Below are 5,000 nucleotides of genomic sequence, written 5' to 3'. Positions count from 1 at the left end.
TCCTTCCTAGCACTGAGGTTAGCTCCTGGGCAGCTGTCTGATTGGGTTAGTTACACAAGCTTCTTTGAAGAAGAAGACGTTACTTCTGCTGGCCCTCGTTAGGCGGTCGCCCTCTAAAACCATCCCCTGGGCAGCTGCTGAAAGCCTGGCCCCTTCACAGCGCGAGATGCTTTTAACGCCATCATTTGCATACGGCCGGCTGCGGGGTCAATAAGCACTCCTAGCCGTGGCAAGGAGCTCGGTGTGAGGCCTGGTAGAGGCGGCGGGGTTGCATCCTTATCTTAGAGGTCTTGGGGGGCTTGGGAGGCTTGGGATTTCCATCCTCTACTTTACGTAAGGTCGGTGTCCAGCAAGGCGCCGCTCCATGCTAGCCGAGCTGCGCAAGACGGCAAAACGTCATCAAAATTGTCTACAATACCTGGTGTTCTCAGGAGGTGTCCCAACCAAGTATTTCCGAACCCATCTCTGCTTTGCTTCCGAGATCGGACGTATCCAAGGTGGTATGGCCAGTAGACGCTGCTTGGCCCATCGACCGGCCAGCCTTCCTCAGGCTTGCGTGGGGACGAGAACTCTGGCCGTTCTGGGGCGGTCTCCGAAGGACCGATGCATAGGCTGTGCCGTCCCTATAGGTGTTGTTTGTTGAGCAATGAAACACCTGCCGCATCAGATGTGTTTAAAAATGGCTCGGCGCAGGGTCTCCTGCAGGCTAAACCGTTCATCGCGGGGATGTGACAGAAAGAGCAAGCTGGACCAACAACTTGGGGTGGAGCGAAACGCCCAGGAGTGAATGAAGGAAGAGGGTGAGATGGTTGCGAGTTAATTTGAGCTGCTCTTCGGGGGGGTCGTGTGGCCTGCAAAGGTGTTTTGCTTGGGTTGTGCTGTAAACTGGCCTCCAGGTCAGCGGTGGTTGCCTCCAGTCATGCGGGAGTCGCTGGTCCTGGTGAAAAGAAGCCTAGTATTAAAAGTAAATAAGCAACAATGCTGGAGGCCCACGGTGATGAGAAGGATGCTGGTATTTTGCAAGGATTAAATAGCGCAAGAGAGAAAGCAAATGAAAAGAAGAAAGGAGCATGTGTGCGCTTGTGAAAAAAGGAATGGAAAAAAGGCATAGAGGAGAGTGACCCCTGCTTGTGGAAGTAAGAAAAAGCAAAAGCCTACAGCACCTGGTATTCCCAGGCGGTCTCCCATCCAATTACTAACCAGGCCCAACCCTGTTTAGATTCCAAGATCAGACGAGATCGGGTGTGTTCAGGGTGGTGTGGCCGTAGGCAGAGACAGGCCTCTCACTTGCTGCTTTTCTACTTTGACGTCCGACTGCCGGCTGCCCTTTCCAGTGCTTAGTAAGACAAGGTGCTTTTGTGCTTTCCTTTCTCTTCACTTTTTTACTGGCTCCTTAAAAAGGTCTTGTAGACAGAACGCCCCGCTCAGAGCCACTGAGCTCACTGATCGGCTGCCGCGCTGTCGACAGAACGTCAGCGTCGCGGCCAATGCCACAGGCCGGGAGCAGCGGCGAGACTCACCGGTAGACCTGGGTAGGGTGAGTAGAGCGCGGTTAGTTGTTTTCTAATAGCCTGCAGCCGGGGATTAACTTTTAATGAGAGGGAGCAACCCTTTTGACTGTCTGCAGCGCGCCGTACCTAGGAAGCGCACACTCACACACAGCGAGCATGCACAAGTTGCTCGCACGAGACTACATTCCCTATTTGCACCTGCAGCTTTTCCGCCACCATGCGTCAGACTCTCCTGCCTGTCTTATTATTATTTCAGGGCCTTAGCAGGAACCACCCCCTCAATTCCCTCCCGCTCCTTCCTAGCACTGAAGTTAGCTCCTGGGCAGCTGTCTGATTGGGTTAGTTACACAAGCTTCTTTGAAGAAGAAGACGTTACTTCTGCTGGCCCTCGTTAGGCGGTCGCCCTCTAAAACCATCCCCTGGGCAGCTGCTGAAAGCCTGGCCCCTTCACAGCGCGAGATGCTTTTAACGCCATCATATGCATACGGCCGGCTGCGGGGTCAATAAGCACTCCTAGCCGTGGCAAGGAGCTCGGTGTGAGGCCTGGTAGAGGCGGCGGGGTTGCGTCCTTATCTTAGAGGTCTTGGGAGGCTTGGGACTTCCAGCCTCTACTTTACGTAAGGTCGGTGTCCAGCAAGGCGCCACTCCATGCTAGCCGAGCTGGGCAAGATGGCAAAACGTCATCAAAATTGTCTACAATACCTGGTGTTCTCAGGAGGTGTCCCAACCAAGTATTTCCGAACCCATCTCTGCTTTGCTTCCGAGATCGGACGTATCCAAGGTGGTATGGACAGTAGACGCTGCTTGGCCCATCGCCCGGCCAGCCTTCCTCAGGCTCGCGTGGGGACGAGAACTCTGGCCGTTCTGGGGCGGTCTCTGAAGGACCGATGCATAGGCTGTGCCGTCCCTATAGGTGTTGTTTGTTGAGCAATGAAACACCTGCCGCATCAGATGTGTTTAAAAATGGCTCGGCGCAGGGTCTCCTGCAGGCTAAACCATTCATCTCGGGGATGTGACAGAAAGAGCAAGCTGGACCCGCAACTTGGGGTGGAGCGAAACGCCCAGGAGTGAATGAAGGAAGAGGGTGAGATGATTGCGAGTGAATTTGAGCTGCTCTTCGGGGGGGTCGTGTGGCCTGCAAAGGTGTTTTGCTTGGGTTGTGCTGTAAACTGGCCTCCAGGTTACCGGTGGTTGCCTCCAGGTCAGCGGTGGTTGCCTCCAGTCATGCGGGAGTCGCTGGTCCTGGTGAAAAGAAGCCTAGTATTAAAAGTAAATAAGCAACAATGCTGGAGGCCCACGGTGATGAGAAGGATGCTGGTATTTTGCAAGGATTAAATAGCGCAAGAGAGAAAGCAAATGAAAAGAAGAAAGGAGCATGTGTGCGCTTGTGAAAAAAGGAATGGAAAAAAGGCATAGAGGAGAGTGACCCCTGCTTGTGGAAGTAAGAAAAAGCAAAAGCCTACAGCACCTGGTATTCCCAGGCGGTCTCCCATCCAAGTACCAAGAAGGCCCAACCCTGCTTAGATTCCGAGATCAGACAAGATCAGGTGTGGTCAGGGTGGTGTGGCCGTAGGCAGAGACAGGCCTCTCACTTGCTGCTTTTCTACTTTGACGTCCGGCTGCCGGCTGCCCTTTCCAGTGCTTAGTGAGACAAGGTGCTTTTGTGCTTTCCTTTCTCTTCACTTTTTTGCTGGCTCCTTAAAAAGGTCTTGTAGACAGAACGCCCCGCTCAGAGCCACTGAGCTCACTGATCGGCTGCCGCGCTGTCGACGGAACGTCAGCGTCGCGGCCAATGCCACAGGCCGGGAGCAGCGGCGAGACTCACCGGTAGACCTGGGTAGGGTGAGTAGAGCGCGGTTAGTTGCTTTCTAATAGCCTGCAGCCGGGGATTAACTTTTAATGAAAGGGAGCAACCCTTTTGACTGTCTGCAGCGCGCCGTACCTAGGAAGCGCACACTCACACACAGCGAGCATGCACAAGTTGCTCGCACGAGACCACATTCCCTATTTGCACCTGCAGCTTTTCCGCCACCATGCGTCAGACTCTCCTGCCTGTCTTATTATTATTTCAGGGCCTTAGCAGGAACCACCCCCTCAATTCCCTCCCGCTCCTTCCTAGCACTGAGGTTAGCTCCTGGGCAGCTGTCTGATTGGGTTAGTTCCACAAGCTTCTTTGAAGAAGAAGACGTTACTTCTGCTGGCCCTCGTTACGCGGTCGCCCTCTAAAACCATCCCCTGGGCAGCTGCTGAAAGCCTGGCCCCTTCACAGCGCGAGATGCTTTTAACGCCATCATTTGCATACGGCCGGCTGCGGGGTCAATAAGCACTCCTAGCCGTGGCAAGGAGCTCGGTGTGAGGCCTGGTAGAGGCGGCGGGGTTGCGTCCTTATCTTAGAGGTCTTGGGGGGCTTGGGAGGCTTGGGACTTCCAGCCTCTACTTTACGTAAGGTCGGTGTCCAGCAAGGCGCCACTCCATGCTAGCCGAGCTGGGCAAGATGGCAAAACGTCATCAAAATTGTCTACAATACCTGGTGTTCTCAGGAGGTGTCCCAACCAAGTATTTCCGAACCCATCTCTGCTTTGCTTCCGAGATCGGACGTATCCAAGGTGGTATGGCCAGTAGACGCTGCTTGGCCCATCGCCCGGCCAGCCTTCCTCAGGCTCGCGGGGGGACGAGAACTCTGGCCGTTCTGGGGCGGTCTCCGAAGGACCGATGCATAGGCTGTGCTGTCCCTATAGGTGTTGTTTGTTGAGCAATGAAACACCTGCCGCATCAGATGTGTTTAAAAATGGCTCGGCGCAGGGCCTCCTGCAGGCTAAACCATTCATCGCGGGGATGTGACAGAAAGAGCAAGCTGGACCCGCAACTTGGGGTGGAGCGAAACGCCCAGGAGTGAATGAAGGAAGAGGGTGAGATGATTGCGAGTGAATTTGAGCTGCTCTTCGGGGGGGTCGTGTGGCCTGCAAAGGTGTTTTGCTTGGGTTGTGCTGTAAACTGGCCTCCAGGTTACCGGTGGTTGCCTCCAGGTCAGCGGTGGTTGCCTCCAGTCATGCGGGAGTCGCTGGTCCTGGTGAAAAGAAGCCTAGTATTAAAAGTAAATAAGCAACAATGCTGGAGGCCCACGGTGATGAGAAGGATGCTGGTATTTTGCAAGGATTAAATAGCGCAAGAGAGAAAGCAAATGAAAAGAAGAAAGGAGCATGTGTGCGCTTGTGAAAAAAGGAATGGAAAAAAGGCATAGAGGAGAGTGACCCCTGCTTGTGGAAGTAAGAAAAAGCAAAAGCCTACAGCACCTGATATTCCCAGGTGGTCTCCCATCCAAGTACTAACCAGCCCCAACCCTGCTTAGACTCCAAGATCAGACGAGATAAGGTGTGTTCAGGGTGGTGTGGCCGTAGGCAGAAACAGGCCTCTCACTTGCTGCTTTTCTACTTTGACGTCCGGTTGCCGGCTGCCCTTTCCAGTGCTTAGTAAGACAAGGTGCTTTTG

At 54.0% G+C, this 5,000-nt stretch overlaps 1 non-coding gene and 2 pseudogenes across 1 annotated transcript; all 3 read right to left on the bottom strand.

Annotated features, from left to right (window-relative positions):
- Positions 1-1,151: 1,151 nt before the first annotated feature.
- Positions 1,152-1,270, bottom strand: LOC141266721 (5S ribosomal RNA). The gene has a single exon (XR_012320748.1). It is a non-coding gene; the product is annotated as a 5S ribosomal RNA (ribosomal RNA).
- Positions 1,271-2,967: 1,697 nt separating this feature from the next.
- Positions 2,968-3,086, bottom strand: LOC141268265 (5S ribosomal RNA; annotated as a pseudogene).
- Positions 3,087-4,792: 1,706 nt separating this feature from the next.
- On the bottom strand, positions 4,793-4,911 carry LOC141268127 (5S ribosomal RNA; annotated as a pseudogene).
- Positions 4,912-5,000: the final 89 nt, after the last annotated feature.

This window comes from Phyllobates terribilis, unplaced genomic scaffold, assembly GCF_046119375.1.
Source record: "Phyllobates terribilis strain yellow unplaced genomic scaffold, ASM4611937v1 Scaffold_4__5_contigs__length_816908805, whole genome shotgun sequence".
NCBI classification, from domain to species: domain Eukaryota; kingdom Metazoa; phylum Chordata; class Amphibia; order Anura; family Dendrobatidae; genus Phyllobates; species Phyllobates terribilis.
This window is presented reverse-complemented; position numbering and strand designations above follow the sequence as displayed.